Source organism: Artibeus jamaicensis, unplaced genomic scaffold (genome assembly GCF_021234435.1).
Source record: "Artibeus jamaicensis isolate MK-2021 breed Jamaican fruit bat unplaced genomic scaffold, CSHL_Jam_final contig_845, whole genome shotgun sequence".
Lineage (NCBI taxonomy): Eukaryota > Metazoa > Chordata > Mammalia > Chiroptera > Phyllostomidae > Artibeus > Artibeus jamaicensis.
This window is the reverse complement of record NW_026521983.1, coordinates 448,411-468,847: the sequence shown is the minus strand read 5'-3', so window position 1 is coordinate 468,847 and position 20,437 is coordinate 448,411. Positions and strand designations below refer to the sequence as shown.

At 39.4% G+C, this 20,437-nt stretch overlaps 1 pseudogene; it reads right to left on the bottom strand.

Annotated features, from left to right (window-relative positions):
- Positions 1-1,753: 1,753 nt before the first annotated feature.
- On the bottom strand, positions 1,754-17,106 carry LOC128628562 (HAUS augmin-like complex subunit 1; annotated as a pseudogene).
- Between the last annotated feature and the right edge of the window lie 3,331 nt (positions 17,107-20,437).

Sequence of the window (20,437 nt, the reverse complement as noted above, 5' to 3'; positions counted from 1 at the left end):
TTTATTTATTTATTTATTTATTATTTATTTATTTATTTATTTATTTATATAGACAGGGAAGTGAAGAAGAAAGAGAGAGAAATGTCAATGTGTGGTTGCCTCTCACATGTGCCCCACTGGGGATCTGGCCTGCAACCCAGGCATGTGCCCTGACTGGGGATCAAACCAGCGACCCTTTATTTGGTTCACAGCCCACTCTCAATCCACTGAACTACTCCATCCAGGGCTGCCCAAATCATTTTAGTTACTTGCTTTGATATATCAGGAAAGATCAGGTCTTCTCTATGTCCCCCTGAACAGGTTAAGAGCACATGGAGATGGGGTATATGCTTCAGTGGAACCTGATAGAAATCTGGATGATTTGAGGAGAAAAAGTTTATTGGATGCAATTTACGGAACAAGACCAGTTCCATCAGAAGGATTGTACATTCATTCAAATAAAGAAAGTGGTGTGATAACTTTAATCTCTGGTTTGAAATTTTAATGATTTGAGGTATGGTTGTTTCTGCACTTCTGTCATTACCCCTATGACTGAGACAGAATTTTCAGGCAGTTCAGTGTTTGATACAGAGTTCCTGGGTCCCAAGTGTCTTTGGCTCCTGTGGAGAAATAATGATGGTTTGGAAGATGTCTACAGGAGCCCCTGAGCCCTGACACCCATTATCCTAGTCAACATTCCAGTTCACCCTCTGCCTATGTTCCCATTTTTACTCACTTGTCTTCATATGTCTGCTGCCAGGCACCTGAGATTTCTGTCTTTGTGATCATTGATATCTGGCTTCTCATTTTTGCTCTGATTTTGTCTAACTGCCTACACTATGTCCCACTCAAGAATTTTGTCTCTGAAAACTTTTACAGAAAAATGGTGCTAGATGTTTTCTGCCACTGCTTCCTGTTGAAGAGGATCGTTGTTGTGCTTCAGAGCCGACAGTGCTGGTGTCAGTCAGAAGGGAGAGGAGGCCTGGGCATGGATAAGCATGAAGATGGTTCCTGGAGGTGGTACTTCCTGAGTAGAAGTAAGGCTTGTAACACGGAGGAGTCAAATTGTGTGAATAACCTCAATATTATTAAAGAAGCCAGAAAAAGTTAGGATCCATTTCTGTTTATATGTTTAAAAAAATTGAGAGCAATTTACTTCATTGGAATTTAATGTCCATAACTGTACAGTACACATTCTACAATTTTTTTCAACACAGATTTTAGTCAAAAAGCCAAATTACGACAAATCCGTTTATAGATTTAGGTAGGTTCAGTCTCAATATGTCCTGATTATTTGCATAAATATAACAGGAATAATAATTGATTCTATAGGCTCTCTTAAATGTGCCTTGCTGGACTCTTTTTTTATATAGAAAATCAACATATTTTAATGTGAAAACTGTGTATTTCGGCACAAAAATGCAGTACACAGCAGACACCACCATCCCATCAAATGTGACATTATCTCATCTAACAATACAGAAACTAAGCTATGAAGAAATGCCAAGAGGATAAAATATGAGAGAGAGAGAGAGAGAGAGAGAGAGAGAGAGAGAGAGATGTAAGAAACACTGATCAGTTGCCTTCTGTACACACCCAGACCAGAGACCAAACCAGCAATCCAGGCATATGACCTGACTAGGGATCAAAAAGGAGACCTTTTAGTTTCTGGGACAACATCCAACCACACCACACCAAACATGGTGAAGAAATTATTCTTTAAATTCCCACTTAATTTACTTTGTTAGGGAAGACAAAGTTTACTTGGCTCTGTTCACAGTTCCATCATGTCTACTTTCTTTGTAAATTCACCTCCAAAGGTATCTAATTCTTGTTTTGCTTCTTCAGTTTTCAGCTGAGCAATAGAAAGATTTAAATTAAATCCAAGGAAAGAGAGGCAAGATGGTGATGGAGTAGAACAGAGCAGATTCCAGTTCCTTGTACACAAGGGAGAGAATCCTGTCCAATCAGCAGAGGAGAAGCCAGACAGCCAGCAGTTGCTCAGCATATATGAAAATAAGGGACCAGAAATCTTGACGGTCACGGAGGATCCAGATGGTAGGGAGAGAGCAGCGGTACAGTAGAGTCTCGGAGATGGAGCAAAGACAGGAACAGCAGGGAATTCAGGGGGTGCACAGTCCAGGGACCAGTGCTCAGAGCGCAGTGCCCCTTGACGTGTGCCCAGGGTGGCTTGTCGGGCGCCCAGCATTCTGGACCAGTTCCCCGTGCATCTCCCTACCTTGGATTTGTTGGGAGGTCTGGCCTGCTGAAGGAACTGAAACAAAGACAGGAGCTGAAGGGTTTTCGGCTGGCGCACAGTTCGCGGGATCAGTGCCCAGCACACAACGTGTCTGGGCGAGTGTCCAGTGCTCCAGATGAGTTCCCCGTGCTGTGCTTCTCCTTCCCCTTGGATTTTTCAGGAGGCTGGGTCCTGCCAAAGAAACCAAAACAAAGACAGGAGCAGAAGGGTTTTGGGCTGGTGCACAGACTGGGGACCAATGAACACTGAGAAGCGCACTTTGACGTGTACCCAGCACGTCTAGGTTGGTGCCCAGCCCTCAGATTGGCTTCAGGCTTCCGGTTCATCTTCCTGAAACTCTGGAAGCCCTGGGCCCACTGAGGGGTCCTTGGGAAAGAGCTGGGATCCTCAACTCCCTCCCTTTCTGGCCAAGCAAGGTTGGGCACCAGCAGAGATTTGTTTGCTAGAGTTTATAGAGAGGGTACTGAGGACAAAGGGCCTCAACAGCGGACTCTGTGGTCTCCAGCCCCGGAGAACTGATAGGCAGTGTGGGATTCTGACACTGATAGACACAGCCCCCTGGTCGGCTCCTCACCTAGCCTAGCAGCAAACCCAATGTTGGGCAGAGGGCCTGGAGTTCCCCCACAGAATGGGGGCAGGTCTGTGCTTGATACCACGTGAACCAGGTAACCTGGCTGGAGCAGGCGCACATGTGCCCCGAACCCAACCCACGGTGGAAACCCCTGGGAAAAGAGCGCTGTGAGAAAGTCCTAGTTTCCCATCATAGGGAGCTGGGGAGAGGCACCAAGGGTCTGGCTCTTGAGAAAAGGTTTGCAGAAAAAACACACTAATCACCCCTCAGCCAGCTGCAGCCAGAAAAACCAGTTTGGCCAGTTTGAAACCAACAAGCCACGTTTCTTTTTCATTTTTAGTCTTTTTTCTTTTCTTTCTTTTTCCTTTTCCTTCCTTTCTCTTTTTCTTTTTAAAAAAATTCTGTTATTTTAAATTTTTGTTATTGTTTTATCTTTCAATACTTTGGTCCTCTTTTTTCATATTTTCTGTTTTATTCCTTCTTCCTTTCTTTCCAAACTTATCACTCTTTCCTCCATTTCCCTGCCTTTTTTTTCTTTTATTTTTATCCTTGTCTTTTCTTACTTTTGCCCACAAGAGACACAAACAACTTGAAAATATGTAACGACGAGAGCTGGACCCACAGAAGAGACTTCCCAACAGTAGACTCAGAGAGACAAATTTCACTTTGCTGTAGGAGAGAAGCCACAAGTTGCTGCAAATTTGACTAGGGAGAAGCTGAGAACGACAGAAAAACCAAAAGAGACTGCACCACTGAATTTCAAAGGAATTCCACAACAGAAGTTCACACCATAAACCCAGGTAGAATGAACGGATCTCTCTAAGAAGCTAAGGCTAACAAGAACAGTCTCACGCACAATGGGAAGACAAAGAAACCATCCCCAAATGAAAGGATAGAAGGAACCCTCAGAAAGAATGTTACATAAAATAGAGGCAAGTCAAGTATCAGATACTGAATACAAAGCACTGGTAATCAGGAAGTTCAAAGAGCTCAAAATGAGCTACCAGAAACTACAGGGAAGCTACAAAGTTCTCACCTCAAACTATGTCAACATGAAAAAGGAAATGGAAATTATTAGCAAGAAACAAGAGGAAATTAAGAATACAATTTCTGAATTGAAGAACACAGTTGAAAGTATTAAAAATAGGGTTAATGAGACAGAAGATAGGATTAGTGAGTTGGAGGACAAAGTAGAAAACATCTCACAGAAAGAGTAGGAAAAAAAAGAGGCTCAGAAAGAATGAAGAGGGATTAAGGGAAATGCAAGACAATATGAAAAGTAATAATATCCGAATAATAGGAATACCAGAAGAAGAAGAACAAGGGATAGAAAACATATTTGAAAGAGTAATGAGAGAAAATTTTCCTAATTTGATAAGAGAAAAAAGGCACACAAATCCAGGAATCACAGAGAGTACCAATCAAGAGGAACCCAAAGAGGTTTACTTCAACACACATCATCATCAAAATGACAAAATTCCAAGAAAAAGAGAGAATCTTAAAGGCAGGAAGGGAGATGAAAGAAGTAACATACAAGGGAGCCTCAATAAGGTTAGCTACTGACTTCTCAATGGAAAAACTCCACGCAAGAAGAGAATGGCAAGAAATATTCCAAGTAATAAGAACCACAGGCCTACAACCAAGGCTACGTTACCCAGCAAGGCGCTCAATCAAGATAGAAGGCCAAATAAAGAGCCTCCAAGATGAAAGAAGTCTAAAAGAATATGCCTCCACCACACCAGTCCTACAAGAAATAATAAAAGGACTGCTTTAAGGAAAGAAAGAAAAAGACAGAGGCAGAGAGGAACACAGGTAGAAAAATGTCAATGAATAAGTACCTATCAATAATAACCTCAAACATAAATGGATTAAATTCTCCAGTCAAAATACCTGAATGGATAAGAAAGCATCACCCTTACATATGCTGCCCACAAGAGACCCACCTCAGGACAAAAGATCATCACAGACTAAAAGTCTAAGGCTGGAAACAAATTTTCCAAGCAAACAGAGAAGAAAAAAAGCCGAGGTAGCAATTCTCATATCAGACAAAATACACTTCAAAAAAAGGGCCATAAAGAGAGACGCAGAAGGTCACTTCATAATACACAAAGGAAGAATCCACCAAGAAGACATTAATATTGTAAATATATATGCACCCAATATAGGAGCACCAAAATATATCAAGAAAATCTTAGAGGGCTTCAAGAATGATATTGACAGCAACACAATTATAGTAGGGGATTTTAACACCCCACTATCAAAAATGGACAGATCTTCCAAACAAAATATCAACAAAGATATTGTCGAATTAAACAACACCCTAGAGGAAATGGACTTAACTGATATATATAGAGCCCTTCATCCCAAAGAAGCTAAATAAACATTCTTTTTAAATGTACATGGAACATTCTCAAAAATAGACTACATGATAGGACACCAAATGAGCCTCAACAAATTCAAGAAAATTGAAATCATACCAAGCATTTTCTCTGACCACAAGAGACTGAAATTGGAAACCAACCCCAAAGGAAAAAAAAAAAAAACCAAAGCACCCAAAATCATGGAGACTGAATGGTATGCTACTAAACAATGAATGGGTCAAGAATGAAATTAGGGAAGAAATCAAAACATTCCTGGAAACAAATGAAAACAAACTCACAACAACCCAAAACTCATGGGACACAGCAAAGGCAGTCCTGAGAGGGAAGTTTATAGCAATACATGCCTATCTAAAGAAGATAGAAATATCTCAAACAAACAACCTAACCCTACACATACAAGAACTCGAGGAACAACAACAAAAACATCCCAGAGCAAGTAGAAGGAAGGAAATAACCAAGATCAGAGCAGAACTAAATGACATGGAGATTGTAAGCACAATTCTATGAATCAATGATTCCAGGAGTTGGTTCCTTTTAAAGATAAACAAAATAGACAAACCTTTAAGTAGCCTCGTCAAGAAAAGAAGACAGTCGACACAAATATACACAATCAGAAATGAAAGAGGAGAGATTACAAATGATACCACAGAAGTGGAAGTGATTGTTAGAAATTACTATGCAGAACTGTATGCCAAGAAATTCGAAAACCTAGAGGAAATAAACACATTTCTAGAAAAAAATACTCTTCCAAACTTAATGAAAAAGAAGCAGAAAACCTGAACAGACCAATAACAACATATGAAATTGAAGTAGGAGTCAAAAAACTCCCATCAGCCAAAAGCCCTGGACAAGATCGTTTCACAGAAGAATTCTACAAAGCATTTAAGGAAGAACTAACCCCTATTCTTCACAGATTATTCCAAAAAATCCAGAAAAATGGAAAACTCCCAAACTCTTTTTATGAAACCAGCATCATCCTAATTCCAAAACCAGATAGAGGCACAACAAAAAAACAGAACTTCAGGCCAATATCGCTGACGAATATAGACACTACATTTTTCCACAAAATATTTGCACATTGCATCCAAGAATACATCAAAAAGATCATACATCATGACCAAGTCGGATTCATCCCAGGGATGCAAGGATGGTTCAATATTGGCAAATCTGGAAATGTAATCCATCACATGAACAAAAGCAAAGACAAAAACCACATGATCATATAAATAGATGTGGGAAAAGCATAGATGAAGCATTCCTCAAAATAATAAAGGCCACATACGAGAGACCAACAACCATCATAATTCTCAATGGGCAAAAACTAAAATGTTTTCCATTAATATCAAGGAACAAGAAAAGGATGTCCACTTTCACGACTTCTATTAATATAGTACTGAAAATTTTAGCCACAGCTATCAAACAAGAAAAGGCATTGAAATCAGAAAGGAGCAAACAAAACTGTAATTGTTTGCAGACTACATGATAGTGTACATAAAAAATCCTACACACTCTATTGAAAAACTGCTCGAACTAATAAATGAATTTGCTAAAACAGTGGGATACAAAGTCAATATACAGAAATAAAATCCATTATTATATACTAACAATAAATCAGCAGAAGAAAAATCTAGAAAAATACCATTCGATATAGCAAAAACAAAAATAAAATATCTGCGAATAAACCTACCTGAGGAGGTAAAACACCTATATGCAGAAAACTACACAACACTGAAGACAGAAATTAAGGAAGACTCAAACAAATGGAAACATATACCTTGTTCATGTATTGGAAGAATTAACATCATTAAAATGTCCATGGTACCCAAAGCAAATTACAGATTCAATGCAATACCTATTAAAGTACCAATGGCATATTTCACAGGCATAGAACAAACACTTCAAAAATGTATATGGAACCATAAACGAGCCCTAAGAGCAGCTGCACTTTTGAGAAAAAAGAATAAAGTAGGAGGGATCACAATACCTGATATCAAATTGTATTACAAGGCCAATGCAATCAAAACAGCCTGGTCCTGGCATAAAAACAGGCACATAGACCAATGGAACAGAACAGAGAGTGCAGAAATAAACCCAACTCTCTACAGTGAATTAATATTCAGCAAAGGGGGCAGTAACATAAAATGGAGTAAAGATAGCCTCTTTAACAAATGGTGTTGGGAGAACTGGATAGCTACGTGCAAAAAAATGAAACTTGAGCACCGACTTACTCCATACACCAAAATAAATTCAAGGTGGATGAAAGACTTAAATATAAGCTGTGAAACCATTAAAGTCCTACAAGAGAACATTGGCAAGAAAATCTCAGGTATTTCATGCTGCAACTTTTTTACTGATATGTTTCCCAGAGCAAGGAATAAAAAGGAAAGAATAAACAAATGGGATCTCATCAAAATAAAAAGCTTCTGCATGGCTAAAGAAAACAGTATTAAAATGAAAAGACAACCAACTGTATGGGAAAACATAATTGCCAATGATACCTCAGACAAGTTTTTAATCTCCAAAATATACAAAGAACTTACACGATTCCATTCTAAGGAACAACCAACCCAATTAAAAAATGGGAAAAGGACTTGAACAGACACTTCTCCAAGTGGGACATACAGAGGATCCAGAGACACATGAAAAGATGCTCAATGTTGCCAGCTATCAGAGAAATGCAAATTAAAACCACAATGACATACCACTTTACACCAGTCAGGATGGCTATCATAACAAAGCAACAAACAACAAATGTTGGAGAGGTTGTGGGGAAAAGGGGACCCTAGTTCACTGTTGGTAGGATTGCAGACTGGTACAACCATTATGGAAAACAGTATGGATTTTCTCAGAAAACTAAAAATGTACCTGCCTGATGACCCAGCAATTCCATTGCTGGGACTATATCCTAAGAACTCTAAAACACCAATCCAAAAGAACCTATGAACCCCAATGTTCATAGCAGCACAATATACAATAACCAAGGTTTGGAAGCAACCTAGGTGCCCATCAGTAAATGAATGGATGAAAAATTGTGCTACATATACACAATGGAATTCTATGCAGCAGAAAGAAAAGAGGAGATCCTACCCTTTGCAACAGCTTCAGTGGAACTGGAAAGCATTATGCTGAGTGAAATAGGCCAGGTGCTGAAAGACAAATGCCATATGATCTCACCTTTAACAGGAAGCTAAACAACAAAACAAACAAGCAAGCAGAATAAAAACAAAGACACTGAAATAGAGAACAGGGCACAGTGACCAGAGGTGAGAGAGGAGGGAATTCCTGGGGAAAAGGGGAAGTATTTACAGAAACCAGTATAAAGGACAAATGGACAACAATTTAGGGGGAGTGGAAATGGGAGGGAGGTGGGGGTATGGGGGTGTGGGCTGGGATTGGAGTAAAAGACAGAATACTGTAGCTGAAAAATAATTATGTAAAAAGTAAATAAATTAAATCTAAAAATGATGCCAATATTTTCTTCAAAGATACAGTCTGTTGTTTTATTTTTTAATGTTTGTTTTTTAATTAGTTATTTTTCAAGTACAGTTTTTTGTCTATTTCTCCCATCGAAGCCGACCCCGCGTCCCGCCCTCCCCACTGCCCCCTCCCCTACCCCCACAGCCCTCGTCCCTGCATCCCTCACATTTGTTCCCCCCAAAATCACTCCCCCCTTCACCTTTAAATTCCCTTAGCTCTCCCCTCTGGTCACTGTCCCCTTATTCTCTATTTCAGTGTCTTTGTTTTTATTCTGCTTGCTTGTTCATTTTGTTGTTTAGCTTCCTGTTAAAGGTGAGATCATATGGTATTTGTCTTTCAATGCCTGGCCTATTGCACTCAGAATAATGCTTTCCAGTTCCATCCATGTTGTTACAAAGAGTAGTAACTCCTTCTTTCTCTATGCTGCATAGAATTCCATTGTGTATAGGTACCACAATTTTTTGATCCATTCATTTACTGATGGGCACCTAGGTTGCTTCCAACTCTTGGCTATTGTAAATTGTGTTGCTATGAACATTGTGGTGCATAGGTTCTTTGATATTGATGTTTTAGGATGCTTAGGATATAATCCTAGCAGTGGAATTACTGGGTCAAAAGACAGGTCGATTTTTATTTTTCTGAGAAAATTCCATACTGTTTTCCATAATGGTTGTATCAGTCTGCAATCCCACCAACAGTAAACTAAGGACCCCTTTTCCCCACAACCTCTCCAGCATTTGTTGTTTGTTGCTTTGTTTATGATAGCCATACTGACTGGTGTAAAGTGGTATCTTATTATGGTTTTAATTTGCATCTCTATGATAGCTAACAATATTGAGCATCTCTTCATGTGTCTCTGGATGTTCTGTATGTCCCCTTTGGAGAATTGTCTGTTGAAGTCCCTTTCCCAGTCTTTAATTTGGTTGGGTGTCTTCTTAGAGTGGAGTCGTGTAAGTTCTTTGTATATTTTGGAGATTAAAACTTTGTCTGAGGTATCATTGGCAAATATGTTTTCCCATACAGTTGGTTGTGTTGCTAATTTAATACTGTTTTCTTTAGCCATGCAGAAGCTTTTTATTTTGATGAGATCCCATTTGTTTATTCTTTCCTTTATATTCCTTGCTCTAGGGGACATATCTGTAAAAAAGTTGCTGCGTGAAATATCTGAGATTTTCTTGCCGATGTTTTCCTCTAGAACTTTAATAGTGTCACGGCTTATATCTAAGTGTTTTATGCACCTTGAACTTATTTTGGTGTATGGTGTAAGTTTGTGCTCAAGTTTCATTTTTTTGCACGTAGCTGTCCAGTTCCCCCAGCACCATTTGTTAAAGAGGCTATCTTTACTCCATTTTATGTTACTGCCCCCTTTGCTGAATATTAATTCACTGTAGAGAGTTGGGTTTATTTCTGCACTCTCTGTTCTGTTCCATTGGTCTATGTGCCTGTTTTTATGCCAGTACCAGGCTGTTTTGATTGCATTGGCCTTGTAATACAATTTGATATCAGGTATTGTGATCCCTCCTACTTTACTCTTTTTTTCTCATAAGTGCAGCTGCTATTAGGGCTCGTTTATGGTTCCATATAAATTTTTGAAGTGTTTGTTCTATGTCTGTGAAATATGCCATTGGTACTTTAATAGGTATTGCATTGTATCTGAGTATTGCTTTGGGTAGTATGGACATTTTGATGATATTAATTCTTGCAATCCGTGAACACGGTATATGTTTTCATTTGTTTGTGTCTTCCCTTATTTATTTCTTCAGTGCTGTGTAGTTTTCTGCATACAAGTCTTTTACCTCTTCGGTTAGGTTTATTCCCAAATATTTTATTTTTGTTTTTGCTATAACGAATGAGATTTTTTCATGATTTCTGCTACTGCTGATTCATTGTTAGTATATAAAAATGCCTTTGATTTCTGGATATTGAGTTTGTATCCTGTTGTTTTGCCTAATTCATTAATAAGTTCGAGCAGTTTTTTTGTAGATTCTATAGGATTTTCCATGTACACTATCATGTCATCTGCAAACAGTGACAGTTTTGTTTCCTCCTTTCCTATTTGAATGTCTTTTGTTTCCTTTTCTTGCCTGATTGCTGTGGGCAGAATTTCCAAAACTATATTGAATAAAAGTGGTAAAATTAGACAGCCTTGTCTTGATCCTGATCTTAGTGGAAAAGCTTTTAGTTTTGCCCCATTTAGTATGATGTTGGCTGTAGGTCTCTCATAGATGGCCTTTATTATATTGAGGAATGCTCCCTCTGTTCCCACTTTGCTGAGTGTTTTTATCATAAATGGGTGTTGTATCTTATTAAAGGCTTTCTCCGTGTCTATTGATATGATCATGTGGTTTTTGTCTTTGCTTTTGTTTATGTGATGTATTACATTTACTGATTTGCGAATATTGAACCATCCTTGCATCCCTGGGATGAATCCCACTTGGTCATGCTGTATGATCTTTTTGATATATTGTTGGATGTGATTTGCCAATATTTTTCGAGGATTTTAGCATCCATGCTCATGAGCAATATTGGCCTGAAGTTTTCTTTCTTTGTTGTGTCTCTATCTGGTTTTTGAATTAGGATGATGCTGGCTTCATAAAAAGAATTTGGGAGTTTCCCATCCTTCTGGATTTTTTGGAATAGTCTGTGAAGAATAGAGGTTAGCTCTTCCTTAAATGCTTTGTAGCATTTTCCTGTGAAACCATCTGGTCCAGGGCTTTTGTGTGATGGAAGTTTTTTGATTACTGCTTTAATTTATTTTGCTCTAATTGGTGTGTTCAGATTTTCTCTTTCTTTTTCATTAAGATTTGTGAGATTATATTTTTCTTAGAATTATGTCCATTTCCCCTAGGTTTTCAAATTTCTTGGCGTATAGTTCTGCATAGTAATTTCTAACAATCCCTTCTACTTCTGTGGTATCATTTGTAATCTCTCCTCTTTCATTTCTGATTGTGTATATTTGTGTCGACTGTCTTCTTTTCTTGATGAGGCTACTTAAAGGTTTGTCTATTTTGTTTATCTTTAAAAGGAACCAACTCCTGGAATCATTGATTCATAGAATTGTGCTTACAATCTCCATGTCATTTAGTTCTGCTCTGATCTTGGTTATTTCCTTCCTTCTACTTGCTCTGGGATGTTTTTGTTGTTGTTCCTCGAGTTCATGTATGTGTAGGGTTAGGTTGTTTGTTTGAGATATTTCTATCTTCTTTAGATAGGCATGTATTGCTATAAACTTCCCTCTCAGGACTGCCTTTGCTGTGTCCCATGAGTTTTGGGTTGTTGTTAGCTTGTTTTGTTTCCAGGAACGTTTTGATTTCTTCCCTAATTTCATTCTTGACCCATTCATTGTTTAGTAGCATACCATTCAGTCTCCATGATTTTGGGTGCTTTGGGTTTTTTTCCTTTGGGGTTGGTTTCCAATTTCAGTCTCTTGTGGTCAGAGAAAATGCTTGGTATGATTTCAATTTTCTTGAATTTGTTGAGGCTTGTTTGGTGTCCTATCATGTAGTCTATTTTTGAGAATGTTCCATGTGCATTTGAAAAGAATGTTTATTTAGCTTCTTTGGGATGAAGGGCTCTCTATATATATCAGTTAAGTCCATTTCCTCTAGGGTGTTGTTTAATTCGACAATATCTTTGTTGATATTTTGTTTGGAAGATCTGTCCATTTTTGATAGTGGGGTGTTAAAATCCCCTACTATAATTGTGTTGCTGTCAATATCATTCTTGAAGCCCTCTAAGATTTTCTTGATATATTTTGGTGCTCCTATGTTGGGTACATATATATTTATGATATTAATGTTTTCTTGATGGATTCTTCCCTTGAGTATAATGAAGTGACCTTCTGTGTCTCTCTTTATGATCCCTTTTTTGAAGTGTATTTTGTCTGATATGAGAATTGCTCCCCCAGCTTTTTTTTCCTTGTCCGTTTGCTTGGAAAATTTGTTTCCAGCCTTAGACTTTTAGTCTGTGATGGTCTTTTGTCCTGAGATTGGTCTCTTGTAGGCAACATATGTGAGGGCCATGGTTTCTTATCCATTCCGCTATTCTTTGTCTTTCAATTGGACCATTTAATCTATATACGTTTAAGGTTATTATTGATAGGTACTTATTCATTGACATTTTTGTACCTGTGTTCCTGTCTGTCTCTCACTTTTCCTTCCTTTCCTTAAAGTAGTTCTTTTACTATTTTGTGTAGGACTGGTTTGGTGGAAATATATTCCTTTATACTTCTTTCATCTTGGAAGCTCTTTATTTGGCCTTCTATCTTGATTGAGCGCCTTGCTGTGTAAAGTAGCCTTGGTTGTAGGCCTGTGGTTCTCATTACTTGGAATATGTCTTGCCATTCTCTTCTTGCTTGGAGTGTTTCCATTGAGAAGTCAGTAGCTAACCTTATTGGGGCTCCCTTGTATGTTACTTCTTTCTTCTCCCTTGCTGCCTTCAAGATTCTCTGTTTGTCTTGGAATTTTGCCATTTTGATGATGATGTGTCTTGAAGTGGGCCTCCTTGGGTTCCTCTTGATTGGTACTCTCTGTGATTCCTGGATTTGTGTGACTTTTTCTCTCATCAAATTAGGAAAATTTTCTCTCATTACTCTTTCAAATATGTTTCCAACTCCTGTTTTTCTTCTTCTCCTTCTGGTATCCCTATTATTCGGATATTACTACATTTCATATTTTCTTGTATTTTTCTTAATCCCTCTTCATTCTTTCTGAGTTTCTTTTCATTTTCCTGCTCTTTCTGTGAGATGCTTTCTACTTTGTCCTCCAGCTCGCTAATCTGATCCTCCGCCTCATCTATCCTACTTTTGAAACTATCTACTGTTTCCTTCAAGTCAGAGATTGTATTCTTCATTTACTCTTGTCCCTTGCTGATAATTTCTATTTTCTGTTTCATGTTGATATAGTTTGCGGTGAGATCATTATAGCTCCCCTGTAGTTTTTGGTAGCTCATTTTGAGCTCTTTGAACTTCATGACTACCAGTGCTTTGAATTCACTATCTGTTAGTTGATTAGCTTCTATTTCACCTAACATTCTTTCTGAGGCTTCTGCTTTTTCTTTTATTTTGGGATTGTTTCTTTGTCTTCTCATTGTTTGTGATACTCTTCTTGTTGGCCTCAGCTTCTAAAATTGATCTGTTCTGACTTGCTGGATTTATGCTGTGAACATCTGTGGTATAATGCCTTTGAATTTTAGTGGTGCAGACTCCTTCAGGTATCTTGATGTTCTCCATTTCCACCTACTCCTTTTATTGTGTATGTGTAATCAGTTGTAGGAGGAGGCAAAATGGTTTATGACAGCAGAAGAGTTTTTTATGCTATTTACAGTCACAGCTGGTAGAGAGGAGATAGGCTATCTTTAGACTGTATATTGTATTAACCATATTCTTCACCCCAACTTGACACTTTTATGAGAGGATGGACGAAAGATAAGCCTCTCGTTCGGGAGGGAAGTCTTGTTAGTTGTAACTAGAAAGCAGTGAGGTTTTAGATGGTCAAATTTTGAGGGAAGGTGAGTTTAAGGAACGGTAAATAGGTGTAGTGTGTGAGCAAACAGAGGTGACCACTACAGTGATAGAATTCAGGGACCTGTACAATGGGCTAAGATCCGGGAGATGTGTTGTGAAGTATTTACTGTTGTATAGATCAGCTATTATTTACACTAATATTAGAGCGGTACTCATATAATGAACTCTATGTGATCTGTCTGAGTAGGAGGTATAGAGCTTTAGGTATTGTGCTAAAGGAAAACAAGTGGCGTGTAGTTTAGAGGGTTAGCAAAGCACTGTGGTGGAAAGGACAGGGGGAGCCTGTCTAATAATACACTATATCTACTCGACTCTAAGAAGCCTCTACAGAAAGAGGATGAATACAGAGATATTATTAAAATATAAAAGAGGTGAAAATATTGAAAAAATATGCATCTCCTCATGGCTTCTTTGCTATAGGAAGATGAAATTTGTTTCTCTGTCTCTATTGTTGAGATGCCCCCTCTTCCGGTCCCATTCTGGTCCTTTCACAGTTCCTAGTTGTTTGTGTCTCTTGTGAGTAAAAAGAAATGAAGCAACAAACAAACAATCAAACAAAAAGGCAGGAGAGGGGAGGCGAAAGTGATGAGTTTAAGAGGAAAGGGAGGAGGACTAAAACAGAGAAAAAGAAAGGAGATGAACAAAGTATAGAAAGATAAAGCAGTGATAAAATTTATATATATATATATATATATATATATATATATATATATATATATATATATATAGTTACTAAACTAATGCACAAAAATTTTTCTAAAAAAGGGAAAAAACCGAAAAAAATAAAAAACAAACAAGCAAACAGCAAAAACCAAATAAACATAAAACCAATAACAACAACAGAGAAACCCTTTCCTTGTTTGTTTCAAACTGTCCCGACTGAATTTTCTAGTTGCAGTAGGATATCTCTGTGTACTGGGATGCTGGCGCCAGTGTGCACACCAGCCAGGCTACCAGATTGTGGTGTGGGCACCTGCACACTAGCTGGGCACACTCTCAGGGCAGTTCGGGACTGTGCAACCTGTGCTTCCAGTCCTCTGGCGCTGGCCCCAAAGTCTCCAGACCCGTGCACGCCTGCGTGCTAGAAACTGGCAGGGTAGTTCTCGGTCCTGTAGCACAGGCCCCGAATTCTCTGTGCCCGTGCGCTACTCCTTCTGGTACCGGCAAAACCAGCAGTGGGCTTCCCAGTCCCCTGGCGGTGGCTCAGAGGCCTCCGCTTCCACCAGGCCGTCTGAGACCCCAAGTAACCGGCAAGGCGCTTCCCAGTCCTGTGGCTAGTCCCCAAATGCCTCCACCTTCCCCCTGGCTCACTGCAAGGCCGGATAGGAAGCAAGCCAAGCTGCCCTGGCAGGAGAACACCTCAGTCCACTTTCAATAAAAAACAAAACAAAACAAAACTCTCCAGACAGCCTGTCTCTCATTCCTGCTCAGTCCCCAACCAGACCCGTGAGGCCAATGCATCTCCGGATTCTCCCAGGCTTGCAATCACAGAGTCTGCACTTGAACCGGGCCCTGTGTCTTTGTACCCATCCCCGAAAATGCAAGCCAGCAAGCAGACAGGTCTCTGTCCGGTGTTGTCCAGTTTTGCTTTTACGGGAAGTGGGGGAGCTGCTGGCCCGCGCTGGTGGCCACTGGGGACGCTGGGTGCCCAAGCTCCTGTGGTAGACATCTCTGGTGTTGGTCTCAGACCGATGGCTCTGGACCCTGCCTGTAGAGGCAGCACCAGGGCCACCTGGCCTGGGGCGCCAGCCCCCGCCGCTGCTTTGTCTTTACTCTGGTCCCCAAGACCCCACTGACCTGCCACTTTCTGCTGTTTCAGCGTCCAACACAGTCTCTGTTCTTTTAATTTCACAAATGCTGGATAACTGATGGATTAGTGCACTGCTGTTCTATAGATCTGCCAGGATTTTCACCCACGAGTGCGGGAGCTAGAATCTGCTCCACCCTACTCTGATGCCATCTTCCTCCTCTCTGTTGTTTTAGTTCTGCCAATTTCTCTGGACGTGCTGATGACTCATGAGATAAAGAAACATCCGTGCCTCTGGCTAAAAGTGTCTCCTCTGTGGCTCTGATTCCAAACCTGAACTCATCTGACTGTGCTCTCAGGATGTCCGTGTTCTGGAGACATTTGCCCACTTTGGTCTTTCCTTCAGACAGGTGGAGCTCTGCCTCTTGAGATCCTCTTGTAGACCTTTTTCTAATACTAAACTTGCAGTTAGTTTTTTTCAACTTTTGACAGCTCAAGCTTGATTTCTTCATTTTTGGATTTGGCACAGAAAAGATCAGAGGTCAAATAATTCACTGTAGAGAGAAAACTAGCAAGTGAGGTATCATTTGTTTCAAGGGCTACTACACTGTCAACAAAAACATTCATATACCTAGACCTAGTGGGAGAGCAACTGGCAGGGGAAAAATTCACACCTTCTATAAGAAGGTCCTGAAGATGCTTGGCTTCTGATTCATATTCACTTGCTTTTTGTTCCCAGTCCTCTAATATGAGGTGGACATCCCTGCCACTGAACATGTTGCACTCTGCAAGGTGATGTAAAATTTCTGTGGTCCAGCCCTGGCTGGCATAGCTCAGTGGAATGAGCATGGGCCCAGAACCAAAAGGTCACATTTTAATTCCCAGTCAGGGCACATGCCTGGTTTGCAGGCCAGGTCCCTGAGCGGGCATCAGGGCCTGGTGAAGGGGGGTGGTACACAAGAGGCAACCACACATTGTAATTCTTTTTCCTCTCTTTCTCCTTCCCTTCCCCTCTCTCTAAAAATAAATAAATAAATAAATTTAAATAAAACATTAAAAAATGCTTTTTGTCTGTGGTTTCACCTCATACTGTGAAATGGAATGATCTCCAAGTATCTTTTTCAATCTTGCAGCAATCTGCACCTGTTTTTCTTCTTGCAATTCCATAGGTGCTGCTCCCACCACTTGTCCTGTTCATTTCTGGACTCTTATAAGACATTTTCAAAATGAGATTTAATTAGCCACATGAAGCAGTGAAGTCAAGCCATATAGTTGCTATTAGGTTTTACCTGCTGTAGTAGACCCCTCTGCCTAGTTTTAGACATGCCCTTTGAAATGCCACCCACAAGAGACAAAGCCTGTCTCTAGTAGCAAATGCTGCCTCAGTTCCTCTCCCTGACCCCAGAGTTTGGTCGAAAGCCAATGACGGATAAGACCCCTCACAGCAGGGGGCAACTTAAGCCAAACTCTATTACTAGTGAGGCCTTCATGGAAGGACTTGGGGGGCTGCAGCAAAGAGCAATGGACTCTTTTCCCCTGGCTTAGTCAAAGCCCGAGTCCCCATGTTCTCTGGGAGAAGCTCTTCCTGGCTTTAAATCCTTTAAGCCTGAATACCTGATGGGGCGAGGTGCAGCTCCTTGCCTTGATAGAGTGTGTCCTAGAGGAAAATCTGGCATCCCAAAGACTTGCTGATAAATCTGTGAAATCTGCTCTGCTAAAAGTGCTTTCATTCATATGATAAGCGTTCAAGAAAAAATGAGTATGTCTCCCAAAGTTTCTGCAACCCTTTTCCTAACAGACACTGGCTCATAGTGAGCCCTCAGATTTCTTTGTAATGTTATCTACTGTTTGATTCTTGCCTCCCTGTATTCCTGTGTTACAACCCAATAAAAGGCTATGGAAGAGGGTGATGGGGGCCTTTTTCTGCTTGGAGAAACTGGCCACAGACCACTTCTCCTTCCTCCCCAAGCAGATCTCATCTTCTCTCTGGCATATTCTTATTCATTCACCTGTGTCTGAAGCACTGGGGGGACTCGCGGAGAGGTCACCCCCACAACCTGCAATACCTGTAACTTTACATGAGTTCTTTAAGTTCTTGAGTTCTTCCAAAATGTCCTGAGCTCTCATCTGCTGTCTCCCAGGAATGGAACCTTCACTCCTTGCCTGGAAAGACTGCCACGAACCTTCTGAATAAGAAAGGTACCAGGCCCTTTCTCCAAGTAGCTTGTATTGGCTTCAACATCATTCTACATTTTTTAAAGCAGAATAAAAACAAAGACACTGAAATAGAGAACAAGGAAACAGTGACCAGAGGGAAGGGAATTTAAGGGGAAAAAAAGGGGAGAGATTTGGAGGAACAAATAGGAAGGACACAGGAATAAGAAATAAGGAGGGTGGAAATGGGAGGGAGGTGGGGAGCACGGGGTGGGGGGGCTAGGATGGGAGAAATAGACAAAAAATGTACTTGAAAAATAACTAAATAAAAATTTAAAAATAAAAAATAAAATCACTGGGTGCTCCAAACTCCACAAACAAAGATGGTGGGGAAGAAGGGTAGTCCTTGAGACTCTGTGCTATCAAAGAGAGCCTCTGTAGTAATTCTATTAACTAAGACAAAGAGTCTTTACTACCAGAGAAAGAAAGCAAAAAAGAAAAAAAGAAAAAAAGAAAGAAAACACTTTTGCTGTCACCCAGAGTCTAGGCTTGTCTCTTAGACATGCCATTCAAGTCAACTTATTGGTTGATAAAGCCACAGTTGGAAAATGGTTTCATGTGTCATTTATATAAATGAATGAGGTTTCTGCTTGATTTATTCAAATAAGTGTATTGCCAAGGATATAATAATACTCATTCATTAAGTCTGTGCAAATCCAGAAGGGTCAAAGAAAAGAAAAATATAAATGCCTCAATATGTCTTATTAAAATACAATTACCAGCTGCTTTAAGAAAAATGCAAGGTTTGTCATTCTGAAAAACAACATGATTAAAAAATAGTAGTATGTTTTAAGTATCAATGAATCCAGGAGTTGGTTCTTTGAGAAGATAAACAAAATAGATAAGCCTTTAATAGGCTCATCAAGAAAAGAAGAGAGAGGACACAAATAAACACAATCAGAAATGAAAAAGGAGAGATTACAACTGATACCACAGAAATAGAAGGGATTGTAAGAAATTACTATGAAGAACTGTATGCCAAGAAATTTGAAAACCTAGGGGAAATGGACACATTGCTAGAAAAATACAATCTTCCAAAACTCAGTGAAAAAGAAGCAGAAAATCTAAATACACCAATAACAGCAAAATAAATTGAAGCACTAATCAAAAAACTCCCATCACACAAAAGCCCAGGACCAGATGGTTTCACAGGAGAATTCTACAAAGCATTTAAGGAAGAGCTAGCCCCTATTCTCCACAGACTATTTCAAAAAATCCAGAAGGATGGAAAACTCCCAAATTCTTTTTATGAAGCTAGCATCATCTTAATTCCAAAACCAGATAGAGACACTTTAACAAAGAAAGAAAACTTCAGGCCAATATCGCTGATGAACATAGATGCTAAAATCCTCAACAAAATATTGGCAAATCGCATCCAACAGTATATCAAAAAGATCATACACCATGATCAAGTGGGATTCATCCCAGGGATGCAAGGATGGTTCAATATTCGCAAATCAGTAAATGTAATACATCACATAAACAAAAACAAATACAGAAATCACATGATCATATCAATAGATGCGGAAAAAGCTTTCGATAAGGTACAACACCCATTTAGGATAAAAACACTCAGCAAAGTGGGAATACAGGGAGCATTTCTCAAAATAATAAAGGCCATATATGAGAGACCTACAGCCAATATCATACTCAATGGGAAAAAAACTAAAAGCTTTTCCACTAAGATCAGGAACAAGACAAGCTTGTCCACTTTCACCACTTCTATTCAATATAGTATTGGAAGTTTTAGCCACAGCGATCAGGCAAGAAAAGAAAATAAAAGGCATTCAAATAGGAAAGGAGGAAGCAAAATTGTCACTGTTTGCAGATGACATGATAGTGTACATGGAAAATCCTATAGACTCTACCCAAAAACTGCTCAAACTAATTAATGAGTTTGGCAAAACAGCTGGTTACAAAGTCAATATCCAGAAATCAAAGGCATTTTTGTATACCAACAGTGAATCAGCAGAAGCAGAAATAAAGAGAAAAATCCCATTTGATATAGCAAAAAGAAAAATAAAATATCTGGGAAGAAACCTAACTAAGGAGGTAAAAAACCTGTATGCAGAAAACTACACAGCCCTGAAGAACGAAATCAAGGAAGACACAAACAAATGGAAACATATACCTTGTTCATGGTTTGGAAGAATTAACATCATCAAAATGTCCATACTACCCAAAGCAATATACATATTCAATGCAATACCTATTAAAGTACCAATGGCATATTTCACAGACATAGAGCAAACACTTCAAAACTTTATATGGAACCATAAACGAG